The 23,711-nt window shown below is 40.5% G+C and overlaps 2 long non-coding RNA genes across 6 annotated transcripts in view; both read left to right on the top strand.

The window, feature by feature from the left end:
- The window catches only part of LOC122893296, a 51,198-nt gene extending 31,687 nt beyond the window's left edge, over window positions 1–19,511 (top strand). The window contains exon 3 of the long non-coding RNA XR_006381607.1: window positions 17,953–19,511. This is a non-coding gene — a long non-coding RNA (uncharacterized LOC122893296). The remainder of the gene's footprint in view (window positions 1–17,952) is intronic.
- Window positions 19,512–20,824: 1,313 nt separating this feature from the next.
- The window catches only part of LOC122894370, a 39,904-nt gene continuing 37,017 nt past the window's right edge, over window positions 20,825–23,711 (top strand). For 3 of the 5 annotated variants that reach the window (XR_006381782.1, XR_006381781.1, XR_006381778.1), the window contains exons 1-2: window positions 21,454–21,743; window positions 23,535–23,674. This is a non-coding gene — a long non-coding RNA (uncharacterized LOC122894370). Of the gene's footprint in view, window positions 20,977–21,453; window positions 21,744–23,534; window positions 23,675–23,711 lie in introns of those variants that run through there. The other 2 variants (XR_006381780.1, XR_006381779.1) reach the window with 2 other exon arrangements.

Here is a 23,711-nt window from a genome sequence, read left to right as displayed (position 1 = left end):
CAGTGGTGAAGGAGGAGGAGGAGGAGAAAGACAAATGAAATATCCATCAACATTATACTTACAGTGGAATACTGTAATACAGGAGAACTAATATTAATACGGACAAATTCAAACCATAGTGTTGGGCAAATTTCAAACCACAGTGTTGGGTGAAAACTTTATTCTATACTTAGGAATCTATACCATACCTCTTAAAATATTATATTAGTACATATAATATATATTATATTTATATATATCAGAAGTTTAAACCATCCTAAATATTGTTTAGGATTGTTAGGATTCTGTAGCTATGTAATTATGAAGAAATTATTTTTTTTTTTTAAGATTTTATTTGACAGAGAGAGATCCCAAGTAGGCAGAGAGGCAAGGCAGAGAGAGAGAGGAGGAAGCAGGCTCCCCACGGAGCAGAGAGCCCGATGTGGGGCTGGATCCCAGGACCCTGAGATCATGACCTGAGCTGAAAGCAGAGGCTTTACCCCACTGAGCCACCCAGGCGCCCCATGAAGAAATTCTTAACAATGATAAACGCAGTGATAATATGAGGACAGCAGCTTTTCCTAGTTGGAGAGGGAATTAAGAAGACTGCAATCATGGGATCCCCTGGGTGGCTCAGTCTGTTAAGTGGTTGCCTTCAGCTCAGGTCATGATCCCAGGGTGCTAGGACTGAGTCCCACATTGAGCTCCTCGCTCAGCAGGGAGCCTGATTCTCCCTCTGCCTCCTCTGCCTGCTGTTCCTCTGCTTGTGCTCGCTCTCTCTCTGTTAAATAAATAAATAAAATCTTAAAAAAAAAAGACTACAATCAGCACGAGGTACAGAGGTGCCTTCAATCTTCGTGATCATTACTTCTTAAGCTGAGCATTTAGTACACAAGTGTTTATCATGAAGGAAACAGAAGGTACGGGGAGTTGTCTGGCCCCAGGAAGCAACCTTCTGGTGGACAAGATGAGATTAAACTCTATTTCTCCAGACACAACTCAGTTCTGACAGGTCTACAAGGCTAATGATTTGGAATTGTAATGGATCTTGTTTTGTCCCAAGATAATTTCAGTTTTCCTGGATGCAGAAACTGTTCTTCTTAAGATGCAGGTGTGACATACGGGGATTCAAAGTAAAAAGCTTTCAAGTTCACAAAAGGGCATCTACATAGACAGTTTCATAAATATCCCCTATTCGTGTGCCTAGTAACAGAGAATCAAAATCCATGACCAGGGGCGCCTGGGTGGCTCAGTGGGTTAAAGTCTCTGCTTTTGGCTCAGGTCATGGTTCCAGGGTCCTGGGATCAAGCTCCGCATTGGGCTCTCTGCTCTGCAGGGAGCCTGCTTCCTCCTCTCTCTCTCTCTCTCTGCCTGCTTCTCTGCCTAGTCGTGATCTCTGTCTCTCAAATAAATAAATAAAATCTTAAAAAAAAATTCATGACCAAAGTTTATACCACAACTACGTAAAGAACACTTAAAAGTCATAGAAAGAAAACTTGTACCAATAAGGTATCTGGACAAAATACTCCAAAAACAGATACACAGAGCTAAAATACATACAGACATTTCCTATGAGTAGCTAATAAGCTGCAAATTAAGCAAAAAGGCAGCTTTTCTGTTTGTCAAGCAGGCAAATGTGAAAAAGCAAAGATCAGATTGTTGTACGGAGTACAGTAAGAATGACATTTTCCAATGCAACTTTGGAGAATGAAAATTGGTAATTTTTTTCTGGAAAGTACATCGTCAAAATACATTAATAGTTTTAAAATATTCATGTGTTCTGGCCAAGTAATTAGTATTGTGGAATATATTATAAGGAGATAGTAAGATGTGCAGACAAAGGTTTATTTGCTTTGGATTCTAAGTTACATGATCTGAAAAATTGTGGATGTACTTAAGGGAAATGTTGAAGGGAAATGCTGAAGAAAGCTAAGTGGGAATGGACAAAGAAATTAAAAAAGGGTTCCCCTTCGCAGGTAAATATTCCAAAAGAAATGGAGAACATATATCTATGGAAGAGGTTTTCTTGAAGCATCATTTATAATATTTATTTATTTATTTTTATTTTTTTAAGATTTTTTAATTCATTTTTTTCATAGATACTTTATTTATTTTTTTTAATTTTTTAATTTTTTCAGCATAACATTATTCGTGATTTTTGCACCACACCCAGTGCTCCATGCAATCCGTGCCCTCTCCAATACCCACCACCTGGATCCCCCAACCTCCCACCCCCTGCCCCTTCAAAACCCTCAGATTGTTTTTCAGAGTCCATAGTCTCTCATGGTTCACCTCCCTCTCTAATTTCGCTCAACTCCCTTCTCCTCTCCATCTCCCCTTGTCCTCTATGCTATTTGCTATGCTCCACAAATAAGTGAAACCAAATGATAATTGACTTTCTCTGCTTGACTTATTTCACTCAGCATAATCTCTTCCAGTCCTGTCCATGTTGCTACAAAAGTTGGGTATTCATCCTTTCTTTTTTTTTTTTTTTTCCAATTTATTTATTTTCAGAAAAACAGTATTCATTATTTTTTCACCATACCCAGTGCTCCATGCAAGCCGTGCCCTCTATAATACCCACCACCTGGTACCCCAACCTCCCACCCCCCCGCCACTTCAAACCCCTCAGATTGTTTTTCAGAGTCCATAGTCTCTCATGGTTCATCTCCCCTTCCAATTTACCCAAAAGCACATACCCTCCCCAATGTCCATAACCCTACCTCCCTTCTCCCAACCCCCCTCCCCCCAGCAACCCACAGTTTGTTTCGTGAGATTAAGAGTCACTTATGGTTTGTCTCCCTCCCTATCCCATCTTGTTTCATGGATTCTTCTCCTACCCACTTAAGCCCCCCTGTTGCATCACCACTTCCTCATATCAGGGAGATCATACGATATTTGTCTTTCTCCGCTTGACTTATTTCGCTAAGCATGATACGCTCTAGTTCCATCCATGTTGTCGCAAATGGCAAGATTTCGTTTCTTTTGATGGCTGCATAGTATTCCATTGTGTATATATACCACGTCTTCTTGATCCATTCATCTGTTGATGGACATCTAGGTTCTTTCCATAGTTTGGCTATTGTGGACATTGCTGCTATAAACATTCGGGTGCACGTGCCCCTTTGGATCACTACGTTTGTATCTTTAGGGTAAATTCCCAGTAGTGCAATTGCTGGGTCATAGGGCAGTTCTATTTTCAACATTCTGAGGAACCTCCATGCTGTTTTCCAGAGTGGTTGCACCAGCTTGCATTCCCACCAACAGTGTAGGAGGGTTCCCCTTTCTCCGCATCCTCGCCAGCATCTGTCATTTCCTGACTTGTTGATTTTAGCCATTCTGACTGGTGTGAGGTGATATCTCATTGTGGTTTTGATTTGTATTTCCCTGATGCCGAGTGATATGGAGCACTTTTTCATGTGTCTGTTGGCCATCTGGATGTCTTCTTTGCAGAAACGTCTGCTCATGTCCTCTGCCCATTTCTTGATTGGATTATTTGTTCTTTGGGTGTTGAGTTTGTTAAGTTCTTTATAGATTTTGGACACTAGTCCTTTATCTGATATGTCGTTTGCAAATATCTTCTCCCATTCTGTCAGTTGTCTTTTGGTTTTGTTAACTGTTTCCTTTGCTGTGCAAAAGCTTTTGATTTTGATGAAATCCCAAAAGTTCATTTTTGCCCTTGCTTCCCTTGCCTTTGGCGATGTTCCTAGGAAGATGTTGCTGCGGCTGAGGTCGAAGAGGTTGCTGCCTGTGTTCTCCTCAAGGATTTTGATGGATTCCTTTCTCACATTGAGGTCCTTAATCCATTTTGAATCTATTTTTGTGTGTGGTGTAAGGAAATGGTCCAATTTCATTTTTCTGCACGTGGCTGTCCAATTTTCCCAACACCATTTATTGAAGAGGCTGTCTTTTTTCCATTGGACATTCTTTCCTGCTTTGTCGAAGATTAGTTGACCATAGAGTTGAGGGTCTATTTCTGGGCTCTCTATTCTGTTCCATTGGTCTATGTGTCTGTTTTTGTGCCAGTACCATGCTGTCTTGATGATGACAGCTTTGTAATAAAGCTTGAAGTCCGGAATTGTGATGCCACCAACTTTGGCTTTGTTTTTCAATATCCCTTTGGCTACTCGAGGTCTTTTCTGGTTCCATATAAATTTTAAAATTATTTGTTCCATTTCTTTGAAAAAGATGGATGGTACTTTGATAGGAATTGCATTAAATGTGTAGATTGCTTTAGGTAGCATAGACATTTTCACAATATTTATTCTTCCAATCCAGGAGCATGGAACATTTTTTCATTTCTTTGTGTCTTCCTCAATTTCTTTCATGAGTACTTTATAGTTTTCTGAGTATAGATTCTTAGCCTCTTTGGTTAGGTTTATTCCTAGGTAGCTTATGGTTTGGGGTGCAATTGTAAATGGGATGGACTCCTTAATTTCTCTTTCTTCTGTCTTGTTGTTGGTGTAGAGAAATGCAACTGATTTCTGTGCATTGATCTTATATCCTGACACTTTACTGAATTCCTGTATAAGTTCTAGCAGTTTTGGAGTGGAGTCTTTTGGGTTTTCCACATAGAGTATCATATCATCTGCGAAGAGTGATAATTTGACTTCTTTGCCGATTTGGATGCCTTTAATTTCCTTTTGTTGTCTGATTGCTGAGGCTAGGACTTCTAGTATTATGTTGAATAGCAGTGGTGATAATGGACATCCCTGCCGTGTTCCTGACCTTAGTGGAAAAGCTTTCAGTTTTTCTCCATTGAGAATGATATTTGCAGTGGGTTTTTCATAGATGGCTTTGATGATATTGAGGTATGTGCCCTCTATCCCTACACTTTGAAGGGTTTTGATCAGGAAGGGATGCTGTACTTTGTCAAATGCTTTTTCAGCATCTATTGAGAGTATCATATGGTTCTTGTTCTTTCTTTTATTGATGTGTTGTATCACATTGACTGATTTGCAGATGTTGAACCAACCTTGCAGCCCAGGGATAAATCCCACTTGGTCGTGGTGAATAATCCTTTTAATGTACTGTTGAATCCTATTGGCTAGTATTTTGGTGAGAATTTTTGCATCTGTGTTCATCAAGGATATTGGTCTATAGCTCTCTTTTTTGATGGGATCCTTGTCTGGTTTTGGGATCAAGGTGATGCTGGCCTCATAAAATGAGTTTGGGAGTTTTCCTTCCATTTCTATTTTTTGGAACAGTTTCAGGAGAATAGGAATTAGTTCTTCTTTAAATGTTTGGTAGAATTCCCCCGGGAAGCCATCTGGCCCTGGGCTTTTGTTTGTTTGGAGATTTTTAATGACTGTTTCAATCTCCTTACTGGTTATGGGTCTGTTCAGGCTTTCTATTTCTTCCTGGTTCAATTTTGGTAGTTTATATGTTTCTAGGAATGCATCCATTTCTTCCAGATTGTCAAATTTGTTGGCGTAGAGTTGCTCATAGTATGTTCTTATAATAGTTTGTATTTCTTTGGTGTTAGTTGTGATCTCTCCTCTTTCATTCATGATTTTATTTATTTGTGTCCTTTCTCTTTTCTTTTTGATAAATCTGGCCAAGGGTTTATCAATTTTATTAATTCTTTCAAAGAACCAGCTCCTAGTTTGGTTGATTTGTTCTATTGTTTTTTTGGTTTCTATTTCATTGATTTCTGCTCTGATCTTTATGATTTCTCTTCTTCTGCTGGGCTTAGGGTTTCTTTCTTGTTCTTTCTCCAGCTCCTTTAGGTGTAGGGTTAAGTTGTGTACCTGAGACCTTTCTTGTTTCTTGAGAAAAGCTTGTACCGCTATATATTTTCCTCTCAGGACTGCCTTTGTTGTGTCCCACAGATTTTGAACCATTGTATTTTCATTATCATTTGTTTCCATGATTTTTTTCAATTCTTCTTTAATTTCCCGGTTGACCCATTCATTCTTTAGAAGGATGCTGTTTAGTCTCCATGTATTTGTGTTCTTTCCAAACTTCCTCTTGTGGTTGAGTTCTAGCTTCAGAGCACTGTGGTCTGAAAATATGCAGGGAATGATCCCAATCTTTTGATACTGGTTGAGTCCTGATTTAGGACCGAGGATGTGATCTATTCTGGAGAATGTTCCATGTGCACTAGAGAAGAATGTGTATTCTGTTGCTTTGGGATGAAATGTTCTGAATATATCTGTGATGTCCATCTCATCCAGTGTATCATTTAAGGCCTTTATTTCCCTGTTGATCTTTTGCTTGGATGATCTGTCCATTTCAGTGAGGGGAGTGTTAAAGTCCCCTACTATTATTGTATTATTGTTGATGTGTTTCTTTGATTTTGTTATTAATTGGTTTATATAGTTTGCTGCGCCCACGTTGGGGGCATAGATATTTAAAATTGTTAGATCTTCTTGTTGGACAGACCCTTTGAGTATGATATAGTGTCCTTCCTCATCTCTTATTATATTCTTTGGCTTAAAATCTAATTGATCTGATATAAGGATTGCCACTCCTGCTTTTTTCTGATGTCCATTAGCATGGTAAATTCTTTTCCACCCCCTCACTTTAAGTCTGGAGGTGTCTTCGGGTTTAAAATGAGTTTCTTGGAGGCAACATATAGATGGGTTTTGTTTTTTTATCCATTCTGATACCCTGTGTCTTTTGATTGGGGCATTTAGCCCATTAACATTCAGGGTAACTATTGAGAGATATGATTTTAGTGCCATTGTATTGCCTGTAAGGTGACTGTTACTATATATTGTCTCTGTTCCTTTCTGATCTACCACTTGTAGGCTCTCTCTTTGCTTAGAGGACCCCTTTCAGTATTTCCTGTAGAGCTGGTTTGGTGTTTGCAAATTCTTTCAGTTTTTGTTTGTCCTGGAAGCTTTTAATCTCTCCTTCTATTTTCAATGATAGCCTAGCTGGATATAGTATTCTTGGCTGCATGTTTTTCTCGTTTAGTGCCCTGAATATATCATGCCAGCTCTTTCTGGCCTCCCAGGTCTCTGTGGATAAGTCAGCTGCCAATCTAATACTTTTACCATTGTATGTTACAGACTTCTTTTCCCGGGCTGCTTTCAGGATTTTCTCTTTGTCACTAAGGCTTGTAAATTTTACTATTAGGTGACGGGGTGTGGGCCTATTCTTATTGATTTTGAGGGGCGTTCTCTGAACCTCCTGAATTTTGATGCTCGTTCCCTTTGCCATATTGGGGAAATTCTCCCCAATAATTCTCTCCAGTATACCTTCTGCTCCCCTCTCTCTTTCTTCTTCTTCTGGAATCCCAATTATTCCAATGTTGTTTCGTCTTATGGTGTCACTTATTTCTCGAATTCTCCCCTCATGGTCCAGTAGCTGTTTGTCCCTCTTTTGCTCAGCTTCTTTATTCTCTGTCATTTGGTCTTCTATATCGCTAATTCTTTCTTCTGCCTCATTTATCCTAGCAGTGAGAGCCTCCATTTTTGATTGAACTTCATTAATAGCTTTTTTGATTTCAACTTGGTTAGATTTTAGTTCTTTTATTTCTCCAGAAAGGGCTTTTATATCTCTGGAGAGGGTTTCTCTAATATCTTCCATGCCTTTTTCAAGCCCGGCTATAACCTTGAGAATTGTCATTTTGAACTCTAGATCTGACATATTACCAATGTCTGTATTGATTAGGTCCCTAGCCTTCGGTACTGCCTCTTGTTCTTTTTTTTGTTGTGAATTTTTCCGCCTTGTCATTTTGTCCAGCTAAGAGTATATGAAGGAGCAAGTAAAATACTAAAAGGGTGGCAACAATCCCAGGAAAATATGCTTTAACCAAATCAGAAGAGATCCCAAGATGTGAGGGGGGATTTCTCCCCCCTCACGATTGGGTGAGGGATCTCCCCTGATTGGGATCTCCTTTGATTGGGATCTCCCAATCTCTTCTGATTGGGATCTCTTCTGATTTGGGGATAAAAAGAGGTTCAAAAAGAAAGAAAGAAAAAAAAGAAAAAAAGAATTTAAAAAAAGGGATTGAATTAAAAATTCAATCAAGAATTTAAAAAAGAATTAAGAAAAAAAAAGATTGAAGAGATTAGGATCTCTTCTGATTTAGGGATAAAAAGAGGTTCAAAAGGAAAGAAAGAAAAAAAAAGAATTAAAAAAAGAAAATGAATAAACAAAAGTATAAAAAAGAAAAAAATATATATATTAGATAATCTAGTTTAAAAACGTTAAAAAAGAAAAGGGTAAAAGTTATAAAAAATTTTAGCAGAAGAAGAGAAAAAAAAATGAAAAAGAAAAAAATTAAATAAACTGCAAGACTAAAAACTCACAGGCAGAAAGCCATGAGTTCCGTGGTTTGTTTTCTCCTCTGGAATTCTGCGGCTCTCTCCTTGGTATTGAAACTGCACTCCTTGGTAGGTGAACTTGGTCTTGCCTGGATTTATTGTTGATCTTCTGGGGGAGGGGCCTGGTGTAGTGATTCTCAAGTGTCTTTGCCCCAGGCGGAATTACACCGCCCTTACCAGGGGCCGGGCTGAGTGATCTGCTCGGCTTTGCTTTCAGGAGCTTTTGTTCCCTGAGCGCTTTCCGTCGAGTTCTGGAGGACGGGAATACAAATGGCGGCCTCCTGGTCTCCGGCCCGGAGGAGCCGAGAGCCCGGGGCCCCGCTCCCCTGTGCACCCTCAGCGAACAGCTCCTAGTAACTCGCGTCTGCCTAACCTCCAGCCGCGCTCCGAGCTCACCGAGCCTGCGGCCGGTTCAAGGTAACCCCGAGCTGCGAGCTTACTGTCGGCTCTGTCTCTGCAGCCGGCTTTCCCGTTCCAATATCCGCAAGCTCTGCGACACTCAGATACCCCCGATCCTTCTGTGACCCCGCGGGACCTGAGGTCACGCCGACCCCGTGTGGGCTTCGCCCCGGTTTAGCCTCCGGAGCGATGTCCCTCAGCGGAACAGGCTTTTAAAAGTCCTGATTTTGTGCTCCGTTGCTCCGCCGCTTGCCAGGAGCGGCCCCTCCCCCCGGGGTCTATCTTCCCGTCGCTTTGGATTCACTTCTCCGCCAGTCCTACCTTTCAGAAAGTGGTTGTTTTTCTGTTTCTAGAATTGCTGTTCTTCTTCTCTTCGATCTGCCGATGGATTTGCAGGTGTTTGCAATCTCTAGATAAGCTCTCTAGCTGATCTCCTGCTAGCTGAGGTAGTCTCAGCCTGCTACTTCTCCGCCATCTTCAGGTATTCATCCTTTCTGATGGAGGCATAATACTCCATAGTGTATATGGACCACATCGTCCTTATCCATTTGTCCGCTGAAGGGCATCTTGGTTCTTTCCAGTTTGGCGACTGTAGCCATTGCTGCTATAAACATTGGGGTACAGAAGGCCCTTCTTTTCACTACTTCTGTATCTTTGGGGCAAATACCCAGTAGTGCAATTGCAGGGTCACAGGGAAGCTCTATTTTTAATTTCTTGAGGAATCTCCACACTGTTCTCCAAAGTGGCTGCACCAACTTGCATTCCCACCAACAGTGTAAGAGGGTTCCCCTTTCTCCACATCCTCTCCAACACATGTTGTTTCCTGTCTTGCTAATTTTGGCCATTCTAACTGGTGTAAGGTGGTATCTCAATGTGGTTTTAATTTGAATCTCCCTGAGGGCTAGTGATGATGAATATTTTTTCATGTGTCTGATAGCCATTTGTATGTCTTCATTGGAGAAGTGTCTGTTCATATCTTCTGCCCATTTTTTGATACGATTTTCTGTTTTGTGTGTGTTGAGTTTCAGGAGTTCTTTATAGATCCTGGATATCAAACTTTTGTTGGTACTGTCATTTGCAAATATCTTCTCCCATTCCGTGGGTTGCCTCTTTGTTTTTTTGACTATTTCCTTTGCTTTGCAAAACTTTTGATCTTGATGAAGTCCCAAAAGTTAATCTTCGCTTTTGTTTCCTTTGTCTTTGGAGACATATCTTGAAAGAAGTTGCTGTGGCTGATATCGAAGAGGTTACTGCCTATGTTCTCCTCTAGGATTCTGATGGATTCCTGTCTCACGTTGAGGTCTTTTATCCATTTTGAGTTGATCTTTGTGTACGGTGTAAGAGAATGGTTGAGTTTCATTCTTCTACATATAGCTGTCCAGTTTTCCCAGCACCATTTATTGAAGAGACTGTCTTTTTTCCACTGTATATTTTTTCCTGTTTTGTCGAAGATTAATTGACCATAGAGTTGAGGGTCCATATCTGGGCTCTCTATTCTGTTCCACTGGTCTATGTGTCTGTTTTTATGCCATTTTTTTTTTTTTTTTGACAGAAAGAGATCACCAGTAGGCAGAGAGGCAGGCAGAGACAGAGGAGAGAAGCAGGCTCTCTGCTGAGCAGACAGCCCGATGTGGGGCTCCATCCTAGCACCCTGGGACCATGACCTGAGCCTAAGGCAGAGGCTTTAACCCACTAAGCCACTCAGGCACCTCTATTTATAATATTTAATAATTAGATAAAGCTTAAAAGTTCTTCAGAAAAAAATTATCTTTATAGAGTTGTGCTTTAAGAATAGTATGCTACATAATTTTGGATTTTTTTAAAAAAATATTTATTTATTTCCTTGAGAGAGAGGGAGAGAGCGGGAGAGGGGATGGGGGGAGCTAAGGGAAAGGGACAGGCCAACTTCCTGCTGAGTGCAGAGTCTACCTGGCCTGCAAGGCTCTATCTCAGGACCCTGGGATCATGGACCCCAGCCGAAATCAAGAGTCAGATGCCCAAGGGACTGAGGCACCTAGTCGCCCTCCTAATGTTGCATTTTATAATATTAAAAGCAAGGGGGATGAGTCAGGACACAATATTTAACAAGAACTCATTGCAGGACACTGCGTCTTTTCTGGTGTCAGTATTCTATTACATGTGGGTGGTGGGCTAGCCATCCCTGTTTGCAGAAAAAGAAAGAAAAGGCAGGTTTCCTATACGAGTCCCTCTGATATCTTTCTCATTTCACAGTTTAGGAGAGAAGTTGGTGACCCTAGAGGAGGCAGGGAAGTTGCTTTGTAAACACTGTCAGCCGGTTAGATTTCGGTGGTGGTTGGGGGGGTGGGGAGCTGCTTTCCTGGATTTTCTGGATCATTTCCCCTCACCATTTTTGCAGCCTCTTTGCAGTGTAAAACCGACTTTGCTATTCATATGCCCAGCAACCGATGCTGTTTTCAGGAACGTTCCCCCAGGTGGCAACACTCCCCCTTCAAATGGCCCATTAAATACAGTTTAAAATCACAGCACAGAAAAACAACAACCAGCATGAAGCTCTCTGGAACTCCTGGCTGCCCCCCTAGAAACAGGTGGTTAAATTCTTGGATCAAACAATTCCTCAAAGGATAGTGGTTAAAATACCACTTCTGGTTTGAGACTAGGATCTTATTATTGTGTTGAGCAGCTCCGGGAAGGTATAAAAATTCAAGATGTAAGGTAGAGACAGTTAACATGGTAAAGGTTTCTTACTTTTAACAAACCTCTTTCAGGTCTTTGATCCCAACAATTTTTCAAGCAGTATTTGAGGGTATGTGCATTAGGGGAGACAAAGAGGGAAATAAGGGAGAAATTACTCTCAGCCATTTAAAAAAAAAAAAAACTCTTAATGGATCCCAGCAAAAATCCATCAGTGGCAATCTCTGATGGCGTGGGATGGGAGGTGGAGGGGGTGGGAGGGGGAGGGTAGGAGGGAGGTAGGGGATCCTTCACTGCAAGATTGTTTCAAGTTCCCCAACAAGCTGCCTCTATGTTGCTTTTAATTACTGGCTCACTTACCTGTGTGTTTGCAAATAATTCCAAATACAGGATTATTCCCAGATCGCCTCGTGTATTAATACAGTAAAATGATTTTGTAATTTGAGGATATTTGGGGAAATGTATTGGCTTCACAGGTGTGGATACACCTATTATCCTGTTAGAAGTGAGCCCCCCAAATCCCATATTTATGTTTGCATTTTGAACACTGCCCTGAGTTTTCCATATGGCCCCAAAATGGGTTTTCTTAAAGAAAATGGGGTTTTTCTATGGTTTATATTTTAATTGTTCAGATAGATATGTCTTAGTCTTTTATTTTATTTTAAAGATTTTATTTATTTATTTGTCAGAGGGACAGAGAGCACAGGCAGGCAGAGTGGCAGGCAGAGGCAGAGGGAGAAGCAGGCTCCCTGCGGAGCAAGGAGCCTGATGTGGAACTTGATCCCAGGAAGCTAGGATCATGACCTGAGCCAAAGGCAGCCACTTAACCGATTGAGCCACAGGCATCCCTGTCTTAGTCTTCAAGTAATTCAAGGACAAATGGGCAAAATTTACAGGATTTGTTTGGTTTTAATGGCAGCTGAGATAAAAGTGACACCAAGCATTACCAGTAGGATTTTACTACTCAGTGTTGCACGCCAAGGAAGAGGATAAAGTTTTTCTGCCCGCATCAATTCGATGCTCACACAGACACATTAATACGTCCCCTCAATTTTTATGTGAATGTGAACATAAGAGTTCATTAGATTATATCTGTCAGCCTTCTGCCTCAATTCTCTACCTCTTGTGGGGTCCCCCTTACTGGACCCATTGGTCTACGCAAGTTCAGATTTATCTCTAAGAGGAAGACAGGTTGAAGATGGGAAGCATGAAGAGGCATGGTGCCCTGCCTGCCTGGAAGGCCTTTTGGTATTTGTTATTTTAGGCACCCAGCAAACAGTAATCCAAACTAATCACTAATCCTCTCCCTGTTGGCTGAACCTGAGCTTGACCTTAAGGATGCTGTTGTGACACGGGAGCTTCAGGAATCACATGTCTGCTCTTCCAGCTGGGGTCCACTCTTGGATCTTGGTTTCTGTGCTAATCCATATTTAGGATCTAAGTGGGTAACTTTCCTGAGTTACCACTATTCCTGAAAGGGAATACTTCTAGTATTGCCTTGCTCTAAGGACTTGGCTTGGTCCTTAACCCCTCAAACCTAGAAAATGAGGCTCTATAGCTCATAGCCACCTCTCAGAATCTTGTCCCAATGCCTCATTGTTAAGTTTGGCCTGTCTTCTACTTTTAGGACTGATCAAATGCATATAAGAATCATTGTGAACATTGCATAATGTATAAAATTGTCAAATCACATGTTGTGCCCCTGAAACTAGCGTAACATTATCTATCAACTCTACCTAAATAATAAAAATTTGAAAAATTATGCAAAAAGAGTGGAATGTTAAGGGAAAAAAGTGAAATTTTGTATAAGTACTATTAAGATAGGGAAACTAAAGGGCTCCATAAAAATCTGCTTTCTGCTCCTTTTCTTGCTGCTATTCTGGCTGGGACCTGCACCCCCACTTTACGCATGCCCCAGAACTAAAACAGTGTATGTCCTCCTTGTAAGGGACAAGGAGACCATGATTTCTCTAGAATAGATACTATCTAAGGAAGGACCAGGTGAAAATGGCTGGAAGAGGCCACCATGGGTGGCTTTTCTTTAAGAAAACCCATTTGGGGGCAATATGGAAAATTCAGGGCAGTGTTCAAAATGCAAGCATAAATACAGGGGGCCTCACTTCTAACAGGATAATAGGTGCATCCACACTTGTGTGAATCCCATGAGACCAGCACTAGACATCTAGATGCCAAGATCCCCTGCGTCCAAGAAATAACCCCTGGGCCCTTGTTCTTGGATGCCTGAGAGGATGTGTACCCCAGACTGCAGAGAATAGACTCCCGGACACCCTGTCTGGCCCTGCTCTCTCTGTATCTTTAGTGACCTCTGCTTTCACTCCTGCTGGCGTGCATTTGATTTCTGTGTGCAGCCAGGGGTGCTCTTTTTTTTTTTTTTTAAATAAATATTTTATTTATATATTTGACAGAGAGAGAGATAGCGAGAGAAGGAACACAAGCAGGGGGAGTGGGAGAGGGAGAAGCAGGCTTTCGGCTGAGCAGGGAGCCTGATGCAGGGCTCGATCCCAGGGTCCTGTAATCATGACCTGAGCCGAAGGCAGACACTTAATGATGATTAAGCCACCCAGGCACCTTCAGCCAAGGACCCTCTTATCTGGTCCTGTGACCACCTCTGGGTCCTTGGACCCAGACTGATGGCATCAATAATTGATGGAACAACTGGAAATTTACTTGGAAAAAATATGGGAAAATGTTACTTTGTCATTTATAGCAACAGAAATATGAAATCTTTATTAAGATGTACACACATACCCTATAAATAATGGAAGGAAACAATGAAAGAAGATGTAACTGTCAATGCATTAAAATGTGTACCACTATATAGCAAATCAGTGAATCCAAATTAAAAGGGATCAACCAGCTGAGAAAATATAATATGCTCTAAAAGTAGTATAAGATCATTAAGGTAAATACAGATATTTAGGCATCTTCAAGAAAAAAAAAAGATAAACATCTCAGGTAAGAAAAGCAACAGATATATGTAAAATATGAACACAGTATGATATTCAGAAAATGGTCAGTATGTGTAATATATACACAAAATCCAAGAAATACAACATGAACAAAGTAAGATGTTCATATATGGTAAATATGCTTTGTGTATAAATCTACATATGTTTGCATGTATGTGGTTATGTATAAATTCAACCTTCTTTATAATCAAGAGATACAAAGTAGCATGCCATGATCTCAGGGTCCTGGGATCGAGCCCCATAACAGGCTCCCTGCTCACTGTGGAGCCTGCTTCCCTACCCCCCCTCTGCCTGCCTCTCTGCCTACTTGTGATCTCTGTCAAATAAATAAATAAAATCTTAAAAAAATTATCCTAAGAGAAGGGCATGAGGACATTAGCAAAACAACTAATTATTCCACTATTGTTTATTATAAAATATTTAAAATAATCTAAATGCCAACAGCAAGTTATTAAACCAAGATACTTAACAAAAATCCAGGAGATGACTTAATTGATTCCCATTCTGGTAAAGAGCATTTGATAATTCTGAAAAATTTTCATGGTATCACTAGGTTATAAAAAAAGACTTATGAGCAAGGAATGCCCAATAATCCAATTATATATTTATGTGTGTGTGTGTAAATATATAAAACATCTGCATTCATATATGACTGGAAGGACTGTAATGACTTAAATAATATACTGAGTGATATACTGAATGAAAAGTAAACTTTTATCAATATACGGAATGGTAAGTAAATAATAAATGAATAAAATTAGAATAAATTATTAATCTTATGATAGGAATACCTATTTTGTTCTATTTATAGTTTTGTGGTTTTTGAAATTTTCTACAGTGAATACATGTAACTAATATAGTAAGATGTATTTTTATAATTTTAAAGTGTGTGGTTCCTTTGTTGTTCGTGAAGCTATTCATTAACATACTTAGCAACTGTGCAGAACTTCCATTAGGTACTAAAGGTGCCACTTAACACTGTCTCTGCCATGGGGGCTTGCAGGCTATTGGGTAGCCGGCCAAACAGCCATGCAGAAATTTCCCTGATTACGAACACTTCGGCCATCCAGGAATAGAATGAGTCTGATGCTCTCAAGAACTTATCACAGGGTCTGACTCGGTGCGGAGACTCAGAGGGTGGCTTCCCGAGGAAAGGGACATTTAACTGAAGGCTACAGCCTGAGGGTGAGTTGACTAAGCAAAGAGGTCAAGAAAGAAGGTCTGAGACAGACAGGCATTACTTGCAATACTCCTTTTTTTGTGGCAGGAGGGAGTCTGACGCGTTAGAAAAATGGCAGAAGAGGGGCTGTTGAGGATGGAGAACAACGGGGACGCGTGGAGATAGTTTCAAGTTGTAGAAGATAGACTGAGTTTGTATCTTAGGAGCGGTGGGAAGTCATTGGGAACCTTGACCCCAGCGCTTCTGTCAAAAGTGCTTTGGGAGGGTGGGTCTGGTCCTGTCTCCAGAGCCCAGAGCTGGGGAGAAATGCTGCTCCCTGAAGAGGTCCAAGAACAACTTCTCAAGACCTCTTATTCCCTGGCCAGTACTCCCTCACACCATGAAAAATGGCCTTTTTGCTCAAAAACAAAACAAAAAAAACCAACCCTTTCAGATCTCTGCTTAACTAATAGAAAAACACTACCTAGAATTAGGATTTCTCTGTTTTCAGCTCACTAGATTGTTACCACTAACCAACCTGTTGGTACCCCCAACTGACTTGCCTGAGATTCTGTTTTCTATCTGGCTCACACTTGAAATTCAGAAAAAAAAGAAAACTTATAATTATCTATCATGGCTCATGTCTTCTCTGTTCTGATATTATTATTATTATCATTATTATTATTATTATTTTGTGGGAAAGTGACTTATTCATATTTATGGCAAATGACAGATGTTCTCAAAGCATCCGTGGCAAGTACACAGATTTTATAATTCTTCTTTTCAGTGAAGAAAAAGATTCTGAGATATAAAGTGAAACACTGAAAGATCAACCTGGGGAAGTTGAGTCTCTTGACACTTGAGTGAATCCTCTGTTCACCTTGACACTCCCCTTCTCATTCTATGCAAAGACACTGTCTCCTTCTCCCTGGAGAAATGTTTTGTTTTCAGATAAGGTACTAGATTCTAGGGCTCTATCTGTGTAATTCCCATCGCACACTGGAGTTAGCATAGCATTATGCTCTTTTAGGTGCCTGAGAAATGCCTTTGGATGATTGATAGCCTACCTGTTATTTTTCCTGATGGCGCTAGGACAACTTGACATGGGGAATCTTGGGAAGAACTAGTTCCCTGAAGAGTACGTAGGCTTTCTGACACTGAGTGACTTCGAAATGGCATGAAGTCAGACGAAATTGCTACCGTCGTTAAAATGTCCTTTTAAGTAATTATATGTAAAATAGATTTCTCACCATCCAGAAGCTTCAGCTATTAATGGTATAGCAACGAGCAACAGTTAGATTAAGTCACAAAAGTAAGTTTAGGTATCATGGGCATAAAATCGTTATGGACCTAAGGCTGCTCACATGTCACTGGGTTTTCCATGCGGTAATTTAATGCCATGGGAGTTACAAAGAAAGAATAATAACAAAAGCTAATACTCACTGAGTGCTAACTAATGGGACTGCTAAGCACATCTCTTCATCATTTCATTTGATCTTACTAAAGCTTACAGCTTCGGTAATACACTGTTATTACCATTTCCCAAGCACCAAAGCTGAATGGGAGAGAGATTTTTGAAGTTCACCAAAGGTCACAGAGCCAGAAAGTTGCAAAATCTAGTTTGTCTGATACAAATGTCTTGCTCTCAACCACTGAGCTATACTGCTAATGCCCAGATTTATGATGAAAAGAGCAGATGAAAAGAGCAGAAAGTTGGTTTGGGATGGGGTTTATTGAGACCTTGGATCTAAACACAGTCCCAAGAGGGAGGAGGGGAAGGGGGAGGGGACAGGGAAGAAGCAGAGGAAGTAGAAAAGGAGGAAGGGCCAGGGAAATCAGTTGTAGTGCTATGCAAAACTACGTTTTAGGGAATAAACAGAATAAGAATTGTACTATATTCATATAGAATACATGGGAGAAGTCTAGCTTTTGTAAAACAGAATATTTACATTAGCATGATCAGCGCATTCTTTCCCTGTAGGAAAAGGGGAAGCAAACAAATACACAAATGTGTGATGGTCATCAAAGAAGACAAACACAAATGAGTTTTATAATTCAGATACTTAATGGCAGGCAGCTGAAAATTCAATGCATCCGTTATGTGAGGGTAGCCTTGACAATTGTATCTATATGGTAAACATCCAATGGATAAGACTCCCTATTTTATTTTATTTTATTTTATTTTTAATTTATTTTTTATTTCTTTTCAGCGTAACAATATTCATTGTTTTTGAACCACACCCAGTGCTCCATGCAATCCGTGCCCTCTCTAATACCCACCACCTGGTACCCCGACCTCCCACCCCCCACCTTCAAAACCCTCAGATTGTTTTTCAGAGTCCATAGTCTCTCGTGGTTCACCTCCCCTTCCAATTTCCCGCAATTCCCTTCTCCTCTCTAACTCCAGAGATTATGCATTTAATAATGTTAGTAAACAAAATGCTTTAAATGAAATATGTATTTTTATTTCCAACAGACCATTCATCACCTAAGCTTGGATAAAGTCTAAGTCTTAGTCTTGAGCCACATCGAAACATGTCATCATCTCATGGAAGTTGCCAGAATTTCTACCTCTTTGTTGCATGTTGGACCAACTCAGCCTATTTCAAGGATGCCACCTGTGAAACTTTGTTCTCCTTCTTTCCTCAGATAAGTAATTTATGACAGATTTGCTAAGTAGGGTTTATAGAGTAATAATCATCTATCGGTAGTGACTTTATGACATACTGTGTTAAGAAAGATTCTGAGGTATTATCCGGGGTAAATGGAAAACGATCACAATCAGTTAGTTTAATCAGCCAAGGGGTGCAAAGGGAGGGGGCTGACATGTTTCCAGACATTTGTCATCTCTGAACAAAGACAGAAGCCTAATAATGTAAGTAATCTAGGCAGTTAAGAGGAAAGACCACACATTTTACTTTCTTAGTAACACCCTACATTCTGAGATACCAGCAACTTCTATTTTTTTTTTTCCTTTACCTTTCTCATGGAGTCAGTCAGTATCTTCTGCTTTGTCCTATTCAGCTAAAAAGTGTAGCCCTCATTGACTTCCTGGGTTGGTAGAATAGTAAGTCAGGATTTGGTACTTGTGTCAAATTTTATAGACATGACCTCTCTTATTACAAGGTTTTCACCTCATTGCAGATGACCTTGTAAACAATTTGCCTATGAAAATCTTTTCATTATTATCATTGACACCTTGGATGGAAGAGTTCTCCTTCTTTGATATTCATAGGCTCCCAATGGTAGGTCCCATTAGAAGAACAGGGTCCATACCAGAGGAGGTGGCTTCCAAGATAATGGGAGCTGCTTATTCATTGCTTATCTCTCCTCTTCTTCTCTTTTCTCCCTTGTCCTTCTCCTCATTCTTTCTACTCCGCTCTGTCTTCTTCGTGCTTCCCCCTCCATCTATCCTATCAACCGTGCCATGGTTCTGTGGAGATGTAATGGCAGCATTTCTTATACCAAAGATGTAATCTTTGTTCCTGGCCACCCTGACTGTTGATTTCCTGGCTGTTCCAGCAAAATAAGTCACAACATGGACAAGGAAAACTGAGAACCCTCGTACTTTATCGTGAGCTTCAGCTTAGTTCAGGAAGGTAAAACAGCTGGTCTTCCATCTCCTTTACTTTGGGTTATGTCAGAATATCTCTTGGTTTTCCAGAAGTAAGGAGGTCATGCCAAGTGCTTAAAATGAATGTGACACAATCGTTTGCTCTCTATTCCCAAAGTCTTATGAAATTTCTCCAATAAACCATTATAGCCACTTGATATTTGTAAATACTTCCCTGTACATCTGCTCTGGCAAGGGTTACTCACGCGGTCTGTGAGGCCATTTAACTCCACTGTAGCTAAATAGAGTCCTTATCTACCTGCTACTTTATCTCCATGGAACATGTCTTGTTTCATATCCTTATCATCGCTCAGTGAAGTTACTGACACAGTCTCTTCTCTGTTCCTAATACCATTTTATGCATATTTTGGGCCATTCTTTTTTTTAAAATATTTTATTCTTAAGTAATCTCTACACTTAATGTGGTGCTCAAACTTATAACCCCAAGATCAAGAGTCCCACGCTTCCCTGACCCAGCCAGGATGCCCCAATTTGGGGCCATTCTTTTTTTTTTTAATTTATTTATTTGTCAGAGAGAGAGAGCACACAGGCAGGCAGAGTGGCAGGCACAGGCAGAGGGAGAAGCAGGATCCCTGCCGAGCAAGATATGGGACTTGATCCCAGGATGCTGGGATCATGGCCTGAACCGAAGGCAGATGCTTAACCAACTGAGCCACCCAGGCATCCTGGGGCCATTCTTGATAGACTTATGTCTTATCTTTTTCTAAATCCCAACAAATATGATCATACCATTCTTCTTTTAATAAGTATGAATACTTATACTTTATACTTATACTTATACTTTAACACAGATGTCCCCAATTAAACTTTATTAAATTATCTTCTTATATTTTGGTGACCTTTAGTTTAGGGAATAGCTGCTAAGCCAAAAGCCAGGGGACACACACACACACACACACACACACACACATGCATGAACACACAGTAAATCAGTAAATTTCTGGGCTCAAGTAGTCCTTTATCTTGATTTCATGCAAATCTGGCTTTTTCTTCTTAAATTATGCCAGTGTTTTACCTCTGAATCACTCATAGTTCTTCCTCCAAGATCTCTTATCTCGAGCTTTACAAGTATGAACTCTGAGATCAGCCTTGTACTAGGTAGTGTGGGGAAGAATCAGTCATCCACTGGGAAGCTACTATCTTCAAAGAACCATTGTTCAGAAAAATCATTGAACAGTAGTACAGTAAGGAAGGGAGGAAGTCAAAAAGGACTAACACAGAGAATTGAGAGAAAGAGAATCTTACTCTACTTTCTACCTATATACTACGCTAACTCTCCACCACTCTTGAGTAATATGAGAATACACCGATAAATAATGACATGGAGATTTTCCCAGATCCTTAATCACACTCTAATATGTACCTAACATTTGTCATGTATGTCTTCTATTTATGGAACTCTTTGCTATAACATGGCAATGTGCAAGCTTTTAACCTGGTGGATTAATTATAATCCATCTAATAAACAAGATTATGTGCCCTCTCATGGGAAACTTTGTGTCTTACTGCTCTGAGGATGGTGCTAAATCCAAGGAAAATACTTGTGAAATGAATTAATAAACCAGTAAATGAGTAAAAAAATACATATTAAGATAGATATTTTCAAATAATGGCAATATTTCAAAACCTGACACATGCCTCTTTTTTTTTTTTTAAATGGAGCCCGATGTGGGACTCAATCCCAGAAGCCTGGGATCATGACCTGAGCCGAAGGCAGACGCTTAACGACTGAGACACCCAGGCGTCCCGCCTCTTCTAAAAAATATGAATGAAATGAGGATTCTGCATATAATGTGTCAAGATGACCTTATATGTGACCAAATGCTTTCTCCTTCTCACAAGAAAATTGCTGTAAGTCCCAATCAGGTGGGAGCTCTAGTTTTGCTTCAGTTTTGTCTGTGTGTTTTTCCATTCTCCTGATTTCATTCTACAGGCCGACCCAGTTATTTTGATCCAGATCCAGTGCTCATAGGTGTTCATTCAAACTGGTCATCTTCTCAAGGCTTACCTTGTATCTTTTTCTTTTTAATCTTTTTTTTTAGATTTTTATTTATTTATTTGACAGAGAGAACGAGATCACAAGTAGGCAGAGAGGCAGGCAGAGACAGAGAAGGAAGCAGACTCCCCGCTGAGCAGAGAGCCCGACGTGGGGCTCTATCCCAGGACCTTGAGATCATGACCTGAGCCAAAGGCAGAGGCTTAACCCACTGAGCCACCCAGGCACCCAGGCTTATTACCTTATAGCTCACTATAATTTTTACTCTCTCATAAAATTGTTTCAGTGTTCAAATATTAAAAGATAAAAGCCATTAACCTCAATTATATAATTCTAGTTCGTATTTTACAGTTTGCATGCAGAAAAGCATGAAATAGATACACTTTAGAGAATATGAGTCTCCTAAAATAGTCTTCCTCCCTTTTTGTGCAGAAGGATCACATTACACATGCTCCAAGATTCTGATTCCACAGCTCTGGGGCAGGACCAGAGTTCTCCATTTCCAGCAGGCTCAGTGGTGATGCCAATGTTGCTGTTCCAAGAACCACATATTGAATAGCAAAGTCCTAAACAGGCCTGCCTCAAACATGTCTCGTAAATGTCTGTGACTTTTCATGGGAAGACAGTATCTTGAAACGTGAGTCTTAATCTTTCATGGGATGTTGTCCATAATTTGAAATCTCTTGACATCATTGTTTCCCAAAGTGAGCTGTGTGGGAAAACAAGTTCTGACAACTGGTAAAAAGATGGCAGCAACAACTACTTCTTCTTCTTCTTCTTTTCAAGATTTTATTTATTTATTTGAGAGAGAGCGAGAGAGCAAGGAGAGGGGCAGAGGGAGAAGCAGGCTCCCCGATGAGCAGGGAGCCAGATGTGGGACTCGATCCCAGGACCCAGATATCATGACCTGAGCCGAAGGCAGATGCTTAACTGACTAAGCCATCCAGATGCCCCTCGAAAAGGCTTCCTATGAAAAAATGGTTTATGGTTGGACAAATATGGGGAATGTTAAGTAAACAAAGTAAAGAGAGGTTTTGTTAAGGATTTTTAGGATCTTAGATATGTCAATACCTTTTATGAATCTCTAGAAGAAGTTGGGTTATACAGTTTCCCAAGCTTCAGTGGCCATTGAAAAAAAGAAGTGTCCTTCATCAAGCTAATTTGCAATTCAGAAAACACACAAATTAAGATTCTGTCTTCTGTGTGACCACCAAAACTCCTTTCCTCCTTTCCTGTCCCAGTCCGGGGCTATGAAGTGCCCATTTTTTTTATTTTGCTGGGGCTTATACTGAACAGTTTCATATTTATCTCTGTGTTTAGAAACCTGTGTACTACTTGTTCTTCTTTTCAAACACTGCCGAGCTTATTGGTTGGCTGTCTCTGGGATAATTGAATTTGAGAATTGAATTTGCAATTTGTAATAGAAAATGGTATCATCAGATGACTGCAAATAAGGACCTTCTGACACATCACCACAGGATTGTTTAGGGTTTTATGGGGAGAAATGGAGCAAATGATGAGTTACCCTGACTTCCCGGCTTTTCTGGCCACCGCACAACCTGGCTGGTGTCAGGTGCTTCTGAATGGCCGCCATCTTTCCACTACCTCTGCTGCAGTCCCCAGGAAAGCTGGGTTCAGGTTACCTTGATCACCATGGTGACAGAGCTGACCTTATACTGACTGATTCTTCAGGAATCCCACAGTAGTGCTGTGGTGTGGACCTTCTTCAGCTGCTTTATGCTTCTGCGAGTGAGAGAGGAACTTGAACCCTGGGTAGACGATTGGTCCTCTCCCAGAAGTCATGACAATGACGGTCTCTTGTGTCAAACCAAATTCCGGTCTGCTCTGCACCTGTTGGAAATAAAGCACCTCTTATTTTTCCAAAGGGAGTGGTGAATTGGGTTCACCTCATTCACCTCAATCAGGTAATTCACACTTGTCGCTGCGAAGGGAGTGCCTAGAGTTTATAGAGCTGAGTGGGCGAGTGATATATGGAAAGAGAAGGTGTAGGAGTGGCAAAGGCCTGAGTGGATGTGAGATTTGGAAGAGGTGCCCAAACAGACACAGAGAGGAAACATCCGCTCGAGTCCTGGTCCCGCATCTCCTTACCAACCAAGAAGATACAGAGTCAGGCCATGTGGAGAGCAAGATAAATCATACCCTGGGCTTTTATTTTGTTTTGTTTTGTCTTCAATTCAACATGGAAAGGTTAAAGAGGTAGGAGGCCTATTATTGAATTATTTTAAAAAGATATTTTGAAACATTATCCACTCTGGTTTGTCCCAAACTTTAAAAGAGTTCTTGTGTATCATTAGAGATGACACAATTAAAGTAGACCTAATCTTATTTCCCCTGAATAAGACAAATGAACAGGGCAATAAAGATCCAGTGTGCTGTGTAAACATCTAATCAATGATCCTCTGGTTAGGCCAGATCTGTTCTGGAAATAGAGAAGTAAGGAGAGACCCAGATAAGAATAATGTGCATCATTATTTTGGCTTTGGAAGAAAAAGATAAGCCCGGTGAAAGGACATTCAAGCAAATGAGAACAGAGACAAATGTGTCGAGGTGAGTAAAAGAAGGAAGGAGTGAAGGCGGGAGGAGA

The sequence above is a fragment of the Neovison vison genome, chromosome 13, assembly GCF_020171115.1.
Source record: "Neovison vison isolate M4711 chromosome 13, ASM_NN_V1, whole genome shotgun sequence".
Lineage (NCBI taxonomy): Eukaryota > Metazoa > Chordata > Mammalia > Carnivora > Mustelidae > Neogale > Neogale vison.
The sequence above is the reverse complement of the archived record's forward strand: the minus strand, read 5'-3'. Positions and strand labels throughout refer to the sequence as shown.